This window comes from Diuraphis noxia, unplaced genomic scaffold (genome assembly GCF_037042655.1).
Source record: "Diuraphis noxia isolate RWA-SAM2 unplaced genomic scaffold, SU_Dnox_SAM2 contig0005, whole genome shotgun sequence".
Lineage (NCBI taxonomy): Eukaryota > Metazoa > Arthropoda > Insecta > Hemiptera > Aphididae > Diuraphis > Diuraphis noxia.
In genome coordinates this window covers 43,895,713-43,915,160 of record NW_028301715.1, presented here as the reverse complement: position 1 = coordinate 43,915,160, position 19,448 = coordinate 43,895,713, and the positions used below count along the sequence as shown (strand labels likewise).

Genomic DNA, 19,448 nt, shown 5'->3' with positions numbered 1-19,448 from the left:
TCAGAAGAATTATATTATTTATTTCAGTACAAATGCTTATAGCAAGAAATAAAAATCTTCACATTTCAGACTATTGGTCTACAGATCTACTACTTCATTCTTCTATTTTTGAAAAAATTTATTAGGAGAAATCGGTTTCAATTACTTTTGCGTTATATTCATTTTTGCGTAATAATAACAATCAAGTCACAAATAACCGCTTATTCAAAATTTATATGGTGTTACAAGATATAAAGAACAATTTCAGATTTGCTATGGTGCCATTTCAAAATCTTGTTATAGATGAGAGTTTGGTGGCTATAGAAAGGGAGACTTTCATTCAAGCAATTCATAAGAACTAAACGCCAACGGTTTGAAATATTTTTTTTATTTTGTGTGATGTAGGAACAGACTATATTTTAGATTTTATAATATACACTGAGGGAACTATACGTCTTGTTTCATGTGATACTAACTTAAGCCAATCAGGTGCTGTTGTAAAAACATTGATGAAAAAATATTTGAATAAAGTTCATATTCTATATACTGACAACTGGTATACATCACCAAACTATCAATGTACTTGCATAAAAAAAAACCAATACTTGTGGAACTATAAGATGTAATCGTCGTGGAATGCCACAATTCAAAAATACTAAATTTCAACCAGGTCAAACTGAATGTAAACATACTGAAAAATGTTGATGATAAAATTGATGGACCGGAGAGAAGTGCATATACTGACCACGATACATGAGAATGAACAAATGCCTATTAAACAACATGGTAAAATAACAATGAAACCTAAGTGTGTTAAAAAAAATATGAAAATATGGAATCTGTGTATAAAATTGATATGTTACTAAGTAGTGTAGAGTGTGAAAGAAAAACAATAAAATGGTACAAAAAATATTTTTCCATTTAATAGATTTATCATTTTTAAATGCTTACTCGTCATATAAGACAGTTTCAGTTAGAATTAATAAGACAAATAATATAAAAACGGCGGGTAAGTCGTGTATGTCGCTCTGCTGTACAGTAGGTTACAAGTGGGTTACTGTAATGGATGGAATTAAATTTGAATCCAATGATATTATATCATTGTATACAAAAAACGATTCTGAGCGAAGACGGTTTATCTGTCTAGGATATATTATAGATTATTAAAAATTTTCAAATCTTAGATTTAAAAAGAAAAATTTTTATGAATTTCTAGTTTGAAATAATTTGCGAATTTTCGTGATTTTTACATATGTTGTCAAAATTCAAATTTTGAATGCTTGTAAAAAAAAAATTGTGACTACGCATTTCTTTTATTTTTCAATTTTTATTGTAAAAATATATTATGAGCCTTGTATTAAATTTTCAAATCTTAAAATTAAAAAGGAATCGTGCCTACGAATTTTTAATATTTTTAAACTTCTATTGTTACAATGTGTTAGAAGCCTTGTATTAAATTTTCAAGCTTTTCTACCAAACAAATAAATTTTTATCGATATTTATAGAAAAAAAAACTAAAAAAGTTGAAAAATTAAAATGTCAGTAAACAGCTCAAAACAAATATTATTATATTTTGAAAATTTTATCAAATATATAAAACGCCTATATAAACATTCAGTCAAAATTTCAAGTATCTGCGGTAATTTTTTTTAGAGTTACACCAAAATAAGGAAATCGCTAAAAGTAAAAATCCAATATTGTAAAAATTTAAATTTCAAATGCTCATAAAAATTTAATTTGAATTTCCGGTGGAATTTTTATTTGTGATAAAGATTGAAAAACTTGTAAGGAATCTTGTATTAAATTTTTAAATCTTAGATTTAAAAAGAAAATTTTTTATGAATTTCTAGCTTAAAATAATTTGTGAATTTTCGTGATTTTTACGTATTTTTACAAAATTCAAACTTTGAATGCTTATAAAAAAAAATTGTGACTTTGAATTTATTTTATTTTTCAACTGCTATTGTAACAATATGTTAAGAGCCTTGTATTAAATTTTCTTTTAGCTTTTCTGCCTAACAAATAAATTTTTATCGATATTAATTTTAAAAAAACTAATAATGATCGAAAATTTGAAATGCCTATGAATAGTTCAACTTAAGTCGAAATTTTTTGAAAATTGCATGGTGGATAGAATATACTTATATAAACATTAGGTGAAAATTGCATGTATCTATGGTCATTTGTTTTAAGAATTTTTTACTTTTGACCCCCCAAAGTACCAACTAGATTCGACCGAACGAGGTACTGAAGTCAAAAATCGAAGCATTTTTACTGCCCAAAAAAGGGGTGACAGACACAAAAAAAAAAAAAAAACACACACACATCATGCTAAAATCAATACATTCATCGCTCCGCTCAGAATCTAAATGTCAAACCGATCATGTAGCAAAATTAAGACCACCAACTAAAGACCAATCATCAATACTAATTGATAGGCATTTCCCATCAGAAGTTCCATCAAAACAATCTGGAAGGCTTGCCAGAAGAAGATGCCAACTATGCAAGTAGAATAATAAGCGAACTGACACTAGATACATGTGTACAGAATGTGATGTGAACTTATGCACCTTGTTTTAATATATACAATACAAACAAATGTTGGCTGCTATTTTTTTTAAATATTTTATTAAAGACTGTAGTATAATACCTAAGTGTAATTACATGTAATTTTTAAATTCTGATACATGTATTTTTTTTTTTTTTAATAAATACTTAATTTTTGCAATTTATTATATATGCGTTATTACATATTAATTACTGGATAATGATAAATGTTGAGCAACCCTGGCTGGCTGGTTAATTAAAAAATACTTACAACTAATTAGGAAATTAATTAATTGATTTTTTTTGCTGATAATTATTAATTCAGGGAATTCCTTAAATAGAATAAAAAAGTGAAAATTCCAAAAAATAAAAAAGCTTCTCCTGTCAGTGGTGAATAATTTAAAAGCGCTTGGTAGAGAAAAGTTTAAGAATGGTGAGCACCTAACAGAATTTTGGCTCCAGTCTACTATCAGTTGAATCTATCCTGGACTGTGAACTATAGTACAAAAATTATTAATTAACTTCACTTCCTCTTACCTTGTTGAGCGAGGATTCAGCGCAGTGATGGATCTAATCACGAAAAACAGAAATCGACTAGACATCATCAAAAGAGGAGACTTACGCTTTTACCTCAAAAACAATGAACCAAACGTAAAAAATTGGCTTTGAATCACCAAGGACAACCATCTCGCTGATCAATACATTTCAAAACATTTTTGAAGTGAGGAGGCGTTGAAAAATATTTTGTTTCTTAGGGGGGTGGTAGTTTGAAAAAGGTTGAGAAGCACTGACCTATACTATGAACGTTGTATTTTTTTTTCAGACAGCTTGATTTTGTTAAAACCTAAACACACCAAACAATATTATAATTAATTTATCCAAACTAAACACAACAATCTTACGCGTAACCATGAATAAACTAACACTGTTGGGCTTTTTGCCGTTTAGTGTTTAAGTAAATATTATTTTAAACGGTCACATCTTAACAGTTAACCTTAACGTATATTTGTTCAATCCATCCAATTAGACCCGACTTAGAGTCAAACGGCTGGGAACTAAATTAGCAATTTCAAAACATGTTATCGCCTAGTGACAACTTAAAAGTCGCGCATTGCAACATTTTCTTGTGCTATGCCTACACTGTTACATCGACCCACAGGTGGTGTTGTTTTTTGACGAATAATTCAATTACCTGGCCATCTATGATTTTTGTTTTTTCACTTGTGACATAAAATGCTATGAGTTAATTTTTTATGTAGCAAAACACACTTCATTATAATATAATTCATATGAAAAATAAACCCTAATATAAATTGAGACTATCAAATACCTACTAGAATAGTGAGCTCAGTTAAGAGGCATTTATAGATAACGATATGCCTATTGGCTATTTGCCATTTTGGGGCGGTGCTGTGTTGAATCCACAACTCTCTCCGACTGCACTGAACACGAATAAAGATTAGAGGTCAGACGGAATAATACAACTGGGTACTGTAGATGGTGACTAAATAATAAATTATCGTTGTTAGTGGTCAGTGGCAAACCATTTGATAAAAATAGAATGAATCTAAAATAGAATCTAATAAGGTGTAAAGTGAAAATATATATTCTTATGGTAACAATAATTCTACAAATAACTAACCATGATATAACTTTGATAAATATTTTAAGTTAAAAAACACACGTTTTGAGGAAAAAAAATTAATATTATGTGCAACTCTGATAGACAAATTAATGAAAAATAAAAATGATACCTAATATACATAATATCATAACATGCACGTTTAAAATATTTTGCATCAGTATTTTGGACATAAGTATCAATCACAATGCAACGTCAACATTGCAAGACATTGCACACATAATGTTATTAAAGCATTTTCAGGCGTAATATTCTTTAAGTAAAATACGTATAAATTAACGACACACGTGAATGAATGTTCATAAACCATAAATGATTATTCCGTAACGAGTTTCTACATGAAAAGTTACGCAATCCGTCACGGGAAGTTTTCAAGTTTTGATTAACGAATTTTCATTTAATAAACTTACTTGTAAATTTATATTTTATATATTTTTTTCGTCTCATCTGGTTATAAAACTTAATACTGCAGATACCATATTATATTTGTATCAAATATATTTCATATTTTTATCTAGTTATTCCTTTTTATTAATTTTTTTCTTTTACTCTAAATAAATTGAAAACTAAAATAAAACGTCGAACTATTTGGATTTGCCATTCATTCGACGTATTATATAAAAAAAAAGTCACTGGACCAGTAAGTTATCGAAATGTTAAAAACAATGGGAATAAATAAGAAGAGGAATTCATTAAAATATTATTATGTGCTATATAATTTTTTCAAACGATTGGATCGATTTTTTTTTCTTTAATGAATGAGGAGGACGGTGAAAATGCTAAAATTTACGAGACACCGGTCGTGGGTGGAAGGGTGGCAGTACTTTTTTAATTATTTATAGCCAACGTTCAATAGGGAACAATGAAATAAATTGCGATAACACATGCAAACCGGCTACTATAAATGGATAGAATTCGTTTTTCAAATAAATGTCCTGCGCCACCTACAAATAACGAACAAGCAACAATGTAATAACGTAAATATTTTTAAAATAAGTAATGGCTAAAAAAAACGTTATAGATAATATTATAAGAATTCAGTTTATCAAAGACATGTTTTTCTTTAATCATAGTTTACCTGTGTTTACAGGTAGCTTGAATTCAAAAATACAATACACGGTAAATACTAACGACGATAAATTGTGCATTGATCGTTTCCTTTTTGTTTTACCTTTATAATAATAATAAAAATAAATAAATAAAAACAAAGAACAACAATATATATTGTCAACACCATATACTGTAGTATCATATTATTAGAAAATCCTATTTTTCCTAACAAAACAAATAACATCGAAATATTTGTGAACAATTATTCTGTTGGGTTTCCTTGATTTCACCTTTATTTATCCTCCACTCACCGTGGCTAATCACGGACCATTGCCGGGATAACGTGCGTGATGCTTGTAGGCAACTTACTGTTTTCCACAGTGTAATACTATGTACTTTGTTACTTCTCAATTAATTATTAGAACCGTAGAATTTATATTAACCATCGGAATAGTTTCAAAAAGTTGGTGGTCAGTTGGTGACTTTACATTCATTAAATTATGTCACTGGTTTATGGATCGTACTCATGACGTGATCTGTAGATTTATACTGAATATTTACTTTATCTTTCTGTCTCTGAAACTTATTTGACCACAAACTCAATCGCTATATGAGTCACACAGAAAATTGAACAATCCATCAACCTCTCTCAGGCTTACTCAAATCTCTACAGTCCTCAACGGCCAAACACCTTTCTATCGATATTGATATAGATATTGCATTTCTCCCATTAGCATTTTTCTCATAGAATGAAATGGGATTTTCTTCGTTTTTCAATAACCATTACCACACGGTGTAATAATAGAAATTACTAACAACTTGTGAAATATCCAATATTATTTTTCATTAGTCATACAGTATGATCGCATATATTTAGTGTAATGTAAAACATTTTCATTGAATCTAAATTGCCATTCTGCTTAAAAAATACTTCATGAGGTTGTTGCGTAATATATCCTATAGTTACTTTATAGAAGAAGAAAAAGTGTATTGACATTATTATTTTTAATTTCTAACGTAAGACTAAATGTATTTTCTCGTAAATTAGATACAATAATAAGATAAATCATGATTTCGATAAATTTATTTTCTTAAGACGTATCGCATTATGTTTTTTTGGATCTCGGTGACTACTGACTTGATATCGTTCATGGGGACTCGTTAGTATTCTACAAAATAAGTTTTTTTTTTTTGACCTCAAGTCGAAGTTTTACAGTAATTAAAAATATGAGTGGTACTATCAGTTAATTTATTTCATTCAAAAAATCACAGCAAAATGTTGTAGATTTGATGACCTATTGAGCTTTTTACATAATTAAGTTTTTCCGTCTTAGTAATTTACTATAATCACTGGGATACAAGATTTTATTTTAATGTACTTCTCGATCCTAAAATATAAACTAGGACATTCTCCTAGTACACATTTTTAATGTTATTATCTTCCCAGTTCCTTCGTATCTTTTATAGAAGTTCTTTCCATTTGCTTATCAACTCTGCTTTATATAAAGTTTTTGTTTATTTACAGCGGTTTTTTCATTTTAACTTATGTGCATTTTTCCCGAGCATATGTTGTATTCCATATACTATGATCATGGAATATTTATATTTACATATTTTTATGAAAAAATCTATTCAAAACTAATTACAACAACTGTTGTATCAAATAATATTTAAATTTTAATGTGAAGAAAACATATTTATTACTTTTTAAATAATTTATTCAGAATCAAAGTTTCTCAAACTTTGATACGCCAAAATCAATTTTTCATAATATAACGGTATAAAAAATAATTTTGTTATTTTATTTATTGATGTTTATTGTGGTTTATTTAATATTATGTTAGCTATTTTTTTTTAAATTAATGCTTCAACATTTTAACATCTTAGGTGACAAACCACAAACCTGAAAGATTTTTAGTAGGTGTTAATTTTGGATGAGGGTAAAGTCGGTTAGAATACGTGTATATGTGACAAAAATTTTTCACTAAAACCCGAACTAGTGAACAAGAAACCAAGAAAAATATAAACCAGAAACTAGTGATACCAGCTATTGTTTGACCTTAAAATACGTTTTGTGACTGAGAACAATAACCATGCGCCACCTAGGCGACTGTAAATTATTATTATTATTTATTGTTGTACCTCAAATCACAAAAAATACGACGTAAATAATCTGTTGTTGAACACGCTGTAACTTGCACAGAAGTGAATAACTATAAATTTATGATGTAAGAAGGTAATTTTATTTTTTATTGTCTTATCATTTCGCTTAGACTGTAGAACAGACTTTCAAGGCAGTTGTATTGGTTTTGTTTTTCATCTCATTAATAGTATTACAAAGCCGACCCCTAATAAACATAATGAATGATAAGCTAAAAACAAAGTTTGGGAACCTCGCTGTTCTAAAAATATTAATGGATAATTTATAATTATACGGATATTCACCGTATAACATCAAAGTCACCCGTGAAAAAAAAATAACAAACATACAATTAATACAACTCTATGTCCATGTACATCAATTTTAATGTACCATATAGTTCACGCGCAAACCGGCATCGGTATACCTCGCTTAGTGAACTAATTTGACGGAGATGGACGGATTGCCTAAGGCAGATTAGATAAAGCACTTGGTATATTTTTGAGCTCTATAAACTTAGCTCTCTAAAAATAATTTCTAAAACTTTCGTTAAAATCAGTCAAACTGTTTTTGAGTATATAAGCTACAAACGCATACAGACATTACTGATTTTTTCGCACATTCAAATAACAATCAAATGTATATATTATAATTTTCTTTTGTCCAAAAAACACAATACATATATTAGAATCAAAATATTTCATTTTTTACAACAATATAATAAATCAGATCAAATTTTATCATCATTAATTGTATTAATTGTAATAATATACTACCAAAACGTATAAAACAATTTTTTTTTTTTTTTTTTATTAGGAAAGAGCCCTCGGCAGCATAGGCCATTGGGCTTACAAAATATGAATAGCTTAAATTAAATATTTACAGTAAGAAACATAAACTAGAGAACTTAATTCTAGATTTTGGATTGAAGGTTTGCTGTTGTGATGAATTGGATGATGTCTGTTATGGCCTTGGGATGATTTTGAAGTATTTCGGAGAGTGATTCGGAAAGGTTGAGGCTTGATCGGATGTTGTGGTATGTGCGGCATTCGGTGAGTAAGTGTTTAATGGTAATTTGGACGCCGCATGTTGCGCATGTTGGAGGATCTTCTTTAGCCATTAAAAAACTGTGCGAAATTTGAGAGTGGCCGTTTCTCAGTCTCGTTATGATGACTTCGAATTTTCTGGGTGTTTCGATGGGAAATGTCCAATTGTCTGTGTTGTGTTTTATTTGATTAAGTTTGGTGGAGTAAGATAACCATTGCTGGTGCCATCTTAGATGACATTTGTTAGTTATCAGTGCTTGTATGTCCCTGTATGCGATGATATTGGTGGGAGACGATAGTGTAGAGGTTATTGCAGTTTTAGCGGCAAGGTCGGCGCGCTCGTTTTCAATGATGTTGGAGTGACCGGGGATCCAGCAAAGTTTGATTTTGAAGTTATTGTTTTTCTGTAGAGTATATATTTTGTTTTGAATATGAAGACCGATGTCTGTTGGGTTATTGGTATTGTTAATATTGTTGATGGCGCTGAGGGAGTCAGTGAATATGATGGTGTCTTGGAGCTGGTGAACGGTTATTAAATCGAGGGCTTTGATTATTGCGAATGATTCAGCTGTGAAGACGGAGCAGGCACTGGGGAGTTTGTACATGGATTCCATGTTATTCCAAATAACTGCAGCCCCGACCCCGGTAGGGCTTTTGGATGCATCCGTGTATATTTTTTCGCTTTTTATGTTTTGTATAATGTGGAAATATTCTTGTTTATATATTGAAGGAGGGGTGTCTTTTTTTTTAAAAATGGAGAGATCAGTGTTTGCTACGTTGGGGTTTGTCCATTGCGGAGTTAAGGGGGGAGAAATTGTTAATACATCGGAGATGACTAGATTGTTCTCCTGGAGTAGTGTTGACAAAGTTTTAAATTTTGGATTGAAGTCGAGCGAAGGAAGAGTGTTAGCTAGCTTTAATTCGTGATTTAATGTTATTTTGAGTCTTCTTATATCAAGAGGAGTACCTGATAGGTTGTAGATGCTCGGTATTGGACTAGAGCGATAGGCTCCAATTGACATACGAAGTCCGGAGTTGTGAATTGTATCTAGTTTTTTTGTAATCGATTTATTAGCCGTTGTCCAAATGAATGATCCGTAGTCAAGTTTAGATAGTATTAGGGATTTGTAGATAGACAACAATACGTGAGTTTTAGAACCCCATGAAGTATGGGATAAAACAATTTAAATGTTTCATTAATTGCTAGAATATTATTCCTGACTAAAGGACAATATAATAAATTCTATTTTCAGTAATTCTGAAAGTAAACACTTGAAAAATACGTATTTATTATTCATTTTATTTGTTTATACTTTATTAACACTGTTTAAATTACTTTTTTTTAGAAAAGTGAAGATTACTAATACATGGAATAATAAACATGAATAACTTCATTAAATACAGTTTACGGCTTCTTTAGGGTAATGCAAAAAATAAGGGATCGCTTGGCGTAGTTAAGGAATATAAATTTACTCTAAAAATATTGTGCTAGCTTAATTTAAATGTCCAAGGTTTGAAATTCAATGCAAAATTCATATTTCACTTAAGGGAATCGGGACCAACGCGTTTTAAATTTTCAAAACAAAAATTTGCCTCACAGTAGAAAAACTATCACTCATCATTAAATAATCAGATATCGATAAATTCTATTTATTAAAAATGTAGTTTGATCAATATATACTTCGTTAAAAAAAAAAAAAATAAACTATAATTAGAACTATTCAGAAGTCACAATAAATATCTATAATTTACCAACTGATGTGTATTTTGAAATGTTTTCTTCTGGGGTTAGAGTAAATTAATTCGTATCCAGTATAAGATGAATAATTGTTCCTCTTTTAAATAAAAATAACGATTTTAAAAGTTTTAATATTCTTCTGTTCGTAATCGTTTTTCATATAAATTCGGTTTTGTAGTTGAAATTGTTTGATTTTGATTTTGTTGTTTATTTTAATTTTGACTGTTGAATCTTAAACACATAAACACATCACATTCGCGTACCTATCACTAGAAATGGGTTGAATATGTACACCTTACTAAAAAGTCAGACTACAGTCAGCTTTAACACGTTTCGATTCTAACAAGTTGAACATAGTTTATTTTTAATATCTGTTGATTGTTTGTTTTTATTCAATAAATATAATAATTATCAATTTATAAATAAAATTACGTTTCTTGCTTTAAAATATTATTGATTTTTAAAACTTATTTCTAAAAATTAAAGACTACCAGCTAGTAGCTAGTGAATTTGATATCTTTTTATAAAACAAAGCAGGAAATTATTTCAGTTGTAAACATTTCTAATTAATATGAAATACAATGTAAAAATCATTTCCAGGATCTTCGTACAAAGTCATTTTTCATACACCTACAAAAGTCTTTCAATTTAATTATAATTTTACTCCATAACGATAATAATCTATTAGATTTTAAAGTACGTAAATTATTATTATTTCCTGAGTCGTAAATTCTTAATCATAATTATTATTATTGTCAACCCAATTTTTTCAGTATGATTTTGTGACCTTAATATATATAAATGGCTAAAAAGTGGAGGTTATGTAATTATTACATTCCATAGCTATAAACTTATAACTCATAGGTATAATATGTTAACAATATACATTTAATATATATATATATTAACGATATTTAGTTATATACAATATATTCACTTACATTACAATTTAGAGGTAGTTTGATAAATTATTTGATCAAATATAATTATTAAGTTACACGCGTCTCAGAATACATTATCAGATACATTATAAAAATGCACCCATGACACATGTGTAGCTAAATTGCCTATCCTGAACGCCGTGTCACGATATTTTTACAATTGAAAAATAAGTTTAAAAAAACATATGCATCACCTGATACCGTATACAATTTACTGATTTAATTTTAACCATATGAAGATCCAATAAGTTGGTACTTAAATTCACGAAAAATAAATGTTTGGACTTGAATATCGATACATATTATTGTTATTATCATGGTAGGTACTATGAAATATTACTGTGATATTTAAACATATAAATTAATAAGAACCTATAGTCTATATCTATATATCTTATAATACATTAATCTATATCGAATATTAAGAATTTTTTCAAAATATTTTTAACATAACATAATAATAATTAATAAATTTCTAAACAGGGGAATACGACATAAATTATAAGACTATGACATATTAAAAAAATCCTTAAGATACTTTCAAAAATAATATATATATATAATACTTATTACCTAGTAATTAGTTGATGATAAGTGATTAATATTATGTATAATAATCGCAAGTCATACTTATAAAAAAGGTTCTAAAATAATCATGATGTATGGCCTTACTGGTGAGACCCAATATATCGTCTTTGGAGGAATTTATCTGGATTAATATTTCAATACACTACCATCAGGAATATTAACTTCACTTTTTCTTATTTCTCATAAAATCAACGACTTTGATTTCTTTGAAGTTTAGAGTTTTCTAATTTGAAACCATACAGCTTTGGATATTAAAAATATTTTACCACTAATGTTTACCTTTAGATTCATAAATGGAGAACATTTTCCTTAATATGATTTTTCAAAGTCTATGACATAATTGAAAATCATGAGATACATACGAATAAGATTTTGATAAACCGTTATTTGATACTTCTATTGATAGTAAATTTAATTATTTTTAATTATTTTCTATAGCTGAGTGTGCCCTATATCCATTTCGAAATGAGTATATTATAATCTCTCAATACAAATGTACAGGTTTTGTCCATATATTATACTTATACAGAGATATTATTACTAATAAGTTATAACCAAATATAAAATATTATGATATTGTGAAGTTCCTATTCTGATCCTCACGATTTATTATTTATACATAAAATAATTTATTTTTTGTTTCAAGAAATTATTCTAATTTCTAATCCGGAAATGTAGTATTTTCGCAATCTCAATGGTCACACAGGAACATTGATCATCGCAAGTTAACGCTGATACCTGTTTATTTGTGCTGTATACGATTTTATATTTAGGATCTATAATTTCCTCAAACAAAAAGATTAACGGACACTTCCGCATGGAAATTTAAAATTTCCATTAACTGGTTTTTTTTTCTTTTTGTAAACCATCAAACGCGTATATTTACACAAATATTATTCACAATCAAAAATAACGTAGGTACACTATAACTATTAACTATATTATTTTCTAATTTTATTTTAGTATCATTCATAATTATGAATAACTGTATCTGTTATTTGATCGTAACCACTAACGTAAATACATATACGGATCTCAGATTTCATGTGTAATATTGCAACTATTTAACTGATGTCAATTTTCAAAATAAATAGTAACCTGTTGAAATTTCAAAGAAAAAAAAATTATAAAAACGTATGGATTGATACATGGATTCCATTAAAAACGCTCACAATCCAATATTAAATACGATTAAAGTAACATCTTTCAAAGCACACAATAAATATACACTTGATTTTCATTCGCTTATCCGTTGTTGACAACATTACATTTCTTTGAATCATTGATGTATTATAATACATAAGAACCAGATTATATTATATTTCAATTCTATATGTTCAATAATATAAAGTGGATCATAAACGACGAAACTGAAGTTTAATGTTTAACACTTACAATTCTGTGATGTGAAACAAATAATCAAAGTAATGTTATATAAATGTTATTACTGCTCTAAACACAACACATAGTATGATTACTTTTGTCAGACCAATGTTAAACAATTTGGAATTCAATAATAATAATTAATTTCTTATAAATTTCTGTTATAATTACACCACTTCACAATTATTGTGTCATGCTATACAATTTATATCATGACATTATTATTTTTTTTTTTTCATTATGTTACAAACTTATAACATTTATCATGTAACATAAAGGATACTTTTAGTTTAGTAAGTCCACTTTCTGTATACTTAATTACCTAGGTTTTTTTATAATACATTTAAAACCAAATTATATTTTTTTCAAATATTTTCGCAATAATAATATACATAATATCTATTTTTACCCTATAATTTGAAACAACGAAATTAAAATCTACCCGGCTTAATATTATTTTTAAAACTATTCTTGTAGTATTAAAAGAATATGCTCAACTTATAAAAGTCGGTCAGTAGTATGATGTAAAATATTTGGCTGGATTAGACAATTTTATAAAGCTTAAAAAATACTTTAAAATGATGTATCTTATTTTTTTTTTCAAAATAATATTTATGATGACAAATTGATTGATTTAATGATAAAAAATAATTTATAGCGAAGGCTGTATTAACTTAATGGACATTGTTAACGAGTAGCTAGAATACTGTATAATAAATAAATAATAATAAATTTGTATTCATCTGAATTTATGAAATTCATTTTTAAAATCTTCGGTTCATTTAATTTCTTTTTTTTGTAGAGCCCACACGATTAAGATATAATAAAAAAAAAAATCAAGAACTAATTATATTACGCGTGACCGCCGCTCCGGTATCTAAATAGCGTACTATGAATAAAGTTGACATAATCAAAACGACACGACAACAAGCGCACCGCCAGAAAATAGTTTATAAATACAATATTATTATTATCCACGAGACAAAAATGGAAACACAGGTTTAGGAATGATTAGTTTCCGATGAATAGTACTTTAGATAGGTATAGATGATAAGTGACAACATATTTGTAAAAAACACAATTTTATCTATATATATTTTAAGGAGGACAAAAAAAACATTATCAAATTACCACCGCGGTAGTTACACGACGGCGCGTATTAAACACTATTTTATAACAATAAATAAATTCAATTTAAAACTGTAATTTTTAATTAAAAACATTTCTAAATAAAATATGTATTGGCTATAGGTATTGTAAAGTAAATCAGAAATAAATAACATCCATTTTCTTGGGCAAATAAAGTATATAATTCAATTTGCATAAAATTTAATCTTAATGTGCACTTCATTGTGGAAAAAAAAGTATTTAAATATTTACTTTCGTCTTTACAACCTGCCGCAGCTAAACAGCAAAACAGTGTGCTCACCAAACGAAAAAAAAATTGAATTCATATTATAATTTTATAACTAGCGATGATGAACATGACGAATATCGAACAATCTAAAAAACTGTTTATCTCATAGGTATTGTCTTATAGTTTGCATTTTATTTCATTTTATTAGTTTGCCTTCGCAGTTTTTCTGTATAATATTTATTAATGTTCCGTTGAGTATAATATAATATTATGCTATTAAACTGTACCGTTCATATCTAAAACTTTATCCTATATGAGTCACCTCCACGTATTTTCTCTGTTTGGAATTAATACCGTATATCAGCCTTAAGAAAACAAAACATTTTATTTAAATCAAAGATGCATAAATGTAAACTCTCGTACAATATATTTACGAAAAATTGTGAGTATTACCCGTTCACACGAAAATGTAAATGAAAGTGATGAATCAATAAGGACAAGAGAACATATACATGGATATTGAAACTACTGAATAATATTATATTGATATATATGTACGGACACGTTTACAAGGAATTTTATACGATTTTTATACTACCCATGTTTGTTATATCGTAATCGATTTCACATAAAAAAAAAATAAAAAAAATGGCTCTTAAGATAGATAGATAGTTTAGAGTTTTTGAATATTTTCCTATACACTGACCGTTCCACAGTCCACACACAAGTCTGTAATTTAACATTTTCAACTCCAATCCATTACCCATACGATTGCTACTTATTTATTTTTCTTATCCAGACAACAATTAACCAAGTTACAACATTGATAATTAACGGTTTTGATTATTTTAAAATTAAAAAACGTATTTAAAGTATATACAACTACAAGATTTTACTGTGGTAGTATTATATAGTATTTGTTCGAGCGCCTCAGTCGATGTATGGCCGATGCGTCTGTGAACCGGTCGTGCCGTTTCCCCGCCCGTCTAGCATGCTGTCACCGATAAGTGAAAACGCACGTCCGCCGTAGACTCTGTGAAACGTTGACCTAGTTAGTTACCCAACGACCTTTGTCAACGTACGGTCCGTCGTTCTGTCGTTGTGCTGGCCGGCTTACGGTTAAGCGTTGCCTGTGCTTTTGTGATCGCGACTTGATTTGCCGTTCACGCGACGCGTGCCGCCATATCAGCGCCGTAATAATCGTATTATAAATATCCGTTGCCGTAACCTCCATAGGCTGTGTTTCGCCGCTCCGTTAATCGTATTATTGTCTTTGATACGGTGCCCGGTCGTCCGACATAGATTATATTCACGTGTTGTTCGTGCGACCTGTGGTGATATTGTTATACGGTCGCTGTTTGGCAAGCAGCTGTGAATAGCAGGTAATACGCGTGCGTTCGGTTATGATTAAACCGAACCCACACCGGTAGTCTCTGATATACGTCATCTTAGCCGCCGCACCCGTTGATGAGTGCTACGTGTGGACTCAATCGTCAGTGGTCATAGTGTCGCCGTACCTGTTATCAATTCATAGTTGGCAACCACGAAGTGATCACCAACGGTCGCAGGAGACGCGCGTAATTATTGTCATAATATCTTGTGTTGTATTATTCTTTATCATAATCCGGTGTTGATTATTATTATGATTACCTATTATTACTATCATATGTGTTGATAGTACTATTTATTATTTACTTATTGATTATTTTATGTTATTACTTATACCTTGTATTCCTATTGATTGGTACTGAGGCGCCGGTACCGAGTCACTAGCGAATGATTATATTATTATTATTTCTTGTATATTTCATCAATAAATTATTGTATGTGCCTTGCCATACGTGCACGTTATATATCTCAGAGTATAGTTGATGGGGTCTTAGTCTGAAAATCCTAATATCACACTGGTCCTGGTATTCCTTTAAACTGTTGACTTTCGTTGATGTAGTCAATGAAGCCGACCACTAAATTCGTAGGAGCTTCTTGATTAAACATTGGTAGCAGAGCGTGGTTTAATTAATAGTATAGTCACATCAGCGATTGACACCAGTGAATAAATTTGGTTACTTGATTAGTGTGAGTACATGTTTGTGATTTTGGGTTGTTAGTTACGCGTTCTTCTGGGTAATTATTCTGTGTTGTAGTACGCACCAATTGGGATTGCTTCCTTTCTCAGCTCACACATTTATTGTGTATAGGTACTATTGTTTATGCACATTATATAACACCTTATTGCTTATTGGTGTTACATTATTATAGTAAAGTGAGTTTTATATTTAAATATTTTTTAATTTATATATATTGAATTAATATGGTAGAGACAAGCGAAGAAAAGGCTGCTCGTGAGCAAAGACTAGCAGTTAGGGCTAAGACTATTTCAGTGCTTAACCGTGAAGGTACTATTAACCGAATTAAAGCATTAGCTACGACAGCGGCTCGTGTCAATGATAATTTAGAGCTGTTACCTAATTTTTTAATTGCTGCTGGTGATCTGGATTCATTATGGACTTCTTTTATGTCACATAATCAAGCTGTTTTGGATGCATTATTGGATTTGGATCTTACATCTGAGTTCTCTACACATTTAGAGACCGAGATTCGTTCTCTGTACATTAGTGTTGTAACTGTAGTTGAACAACACACACCTAAAAATGAAACTGTGTCATTGGACGGTAGTGCCAATGGGTCCATACATCATGTGCCTGGCAGCACCTCAGTATCCCGTCTACCAGAAATACCATTACCCTCTTTCAGTGGTGATTTGATCGAATGGCCTGTTTTCCGCGACAGGTTTCTTGCAAGGGTGGGTCACATTCCTAACCTGCCAAATATTGATCGGTTTTATTATCTCCTTGGTTGTCTTAAGGGCGATGCTCTTTATACTATTAAAAATATTGCGGTTACGGAGAATACTTATAACCTAGCTTGGTCCACATTATTTGAACGGTATGATAAACCTAGACAATTAGCGTCACTTATTGTGGACAAACTTATTTCAGTCCAGTCTCAGTCTCAAGAATCATTGGATGGACTGAAGCAATTTCTGATCCTGTTTTCCGATCAAGTTGCCATGTTAAAATCGTTGAATATTCCTGACTTGGGGGAGTTCATCCTATTCGCCTTGTCTGTTCGTGGCCTATCGTTGTCAACGCGTAAAGGTTTTGAGGCTGCTAATTCATGTGAATTCCCACTAGTTTCGGACTTGGTCACCTACGTCAAGTCACGTGTTGCAGTCTTAGAAACTGTCACACAATCGAGTAACGCGCGCAGTTACAACCAACCTCAGGATAGGACCAAACCAATTCATCGACTTGACAATAAAAGGTCTAAAGTTGCCTTGTTGTCTTCACACGCCCCGGTCGCATCTACTTCCAAATGTCTTTTTTGCTCTGGCGAACATTCTACAGTTAAGTGTGTAACCTTTTCTGACATGTCTATGGATGATAGATATCAAGCGGCGAAGGACCGTAAAATTTGTTTCCGATGTTTGAATTCTACTCATTGGTCGACTCGCTGTTTAGCGAAGACATGTCCCAAATGTAATGGTCGTCATCATGTTTTACTCCATCGCGATTTTGAAGCTTCCCGAAAGCCATCATCTTCCACTGATCCTCCAGCCGTCCACGTTGGGTCACTGGATCGGCCAACTGTTTTACTCGGGACCGCCCTCATACATGTTCGTGATTACTGTGGTCGCGCCCAACCAGTCCGTGCATTGATCGATTCGGCCTCACAGGTCAGTGTCATGACCTTGGCGTGTGCGGATCGCCTGGGTTTAAAACGTTCCAAATGGACAGTGCCTTTAACGGGTCTTTCTGGTGTTCAAGTTCCCAAGTTGAATGGTGTGGTCCATTGTACCATCGCACCGCGGTATGATGAGAATACGAAAATCCAGGTGACAGCTTGGGTCCTGCCCACGATAACTACTAACATGCCATCTCGTCATCTGCCCAAGCAGTGCAAACTTCATTTTTCGCATTTGGCTCTAGCTGATCCTAGTTTTGATCTTCCGGCACCTGTTGACTTGTTGTTGGGAGCCGATGTGTTTGCCCAGATATTAGACGGAAAACGTGTTGTCATAGACAATTCATTACCCACTGCATTCGGATCTTTATTCGGGTGGATTCTAATCGGCCCTGTCCCTGAACAAGAGCCCGATCGAGTCTGCTCAAATGTTGTGTCACTCACGGTATCACTTGAGAATCTGGTCGAACGCTTCTGGCGTGTTGAAGAACCTGACTCTGCTCCAGTTACATTCACTGAGGAAGGCAAGTGTGAAACCATCTACTTGACCGAACGTGTGCGTGATGATAACGGTCGATTCGTGGTTCCGTTGCCCTTCATGGAATCCGGCAAGGAAGAACGTTTTTTTGGATCTCGACAAATGGCTTTGCGTCGATTCCAAAACCTAGAGCGGAAACTTCAAGCTAATCCAGCTTTGAATCAGGCATACTCAGCTTTTATGAGTGATTATGAATCACTAGGGCATATGTCTATCGCTTCCAGTCCTGGTGACTACTTCATACCTCACCATCCTGTCTTTAAAGGTGATGTTGCAACCAGTAAAATTCGAGTGGTATTTGATGCTTCGGCCACTACTTCATCCAACCGTTCCTTGAATCAGTGTCTTTTTACTGGTCCAAAGCTTCAGCAGGATATTGTTGATATCATGCTCCGATTTCGTATACATCAATTCACCTTCACAGCAGACGTGTGTAAAATGTATCGACAAATACTGGTACTTCCACAATATCGGAAATACCAACACATCTTATGGCGTGTGTCACCGTTGGATGAACTTAAGGAGTACCAACTGAACACGGTTACTTACGGAGTGAACTGTGCTCCTTACCTAGCGTTGCGAGTTCTGAAGGACCTTGCCGACAATGGTTGTGCAGAGTTTCCTGGTGTCAAACAGGCATTAACTCACCAAACTTACGTTGACGATATTTGTGTTGGCGCCGACAGCACAAGCCAACTGTTGACATTGAAATCTGACTTGAAATCTGTTCTGAGTACCGCTGGTTTTGAGCTGAA

At 31.2% G+C, this 19,448-nt stretch overlaps 1 protein-coding gene and 1 long non-coding RNA gene across 4 annotated transcripts in view; one reads left to right on the top strand and one right to left on the bottom strand.

Moving 5' to 3' along the window:
• The window catches only part of Dop1R1 (Dopamine 1-like receptor 1), a 234,156-nt gene that overhangs the window by 147,024 nt on the left and 67,684 nt on the right, over positions 1-19,448 (bottom strand). The gene's annotated exons all lie outside the window — the stretch shown is intronic.
• The window catches only part of LOC149055392 (uncharacterized), a 54,600-nt gene that overhangs the window by 14,135 nt on the left and 21,017 nt on the right, over positions 1-19,448 (top strand). The window contains exon 4 of one of the 3 annotated variants that reach the window (XR_016192069.1): positions 2,418-2,656. The exons of the other annotated variants lie outside the window; for them this stretch is intronic. This is a non-coding gene — a long non-coding RNA (uncharacterized LOC149055392). Of the gene's footprint in view, positions 1-2,417; positions 2,657-19,448 lie in introns of those variants that run through there. 3 annotated transcript variants of the gene reach the window in all.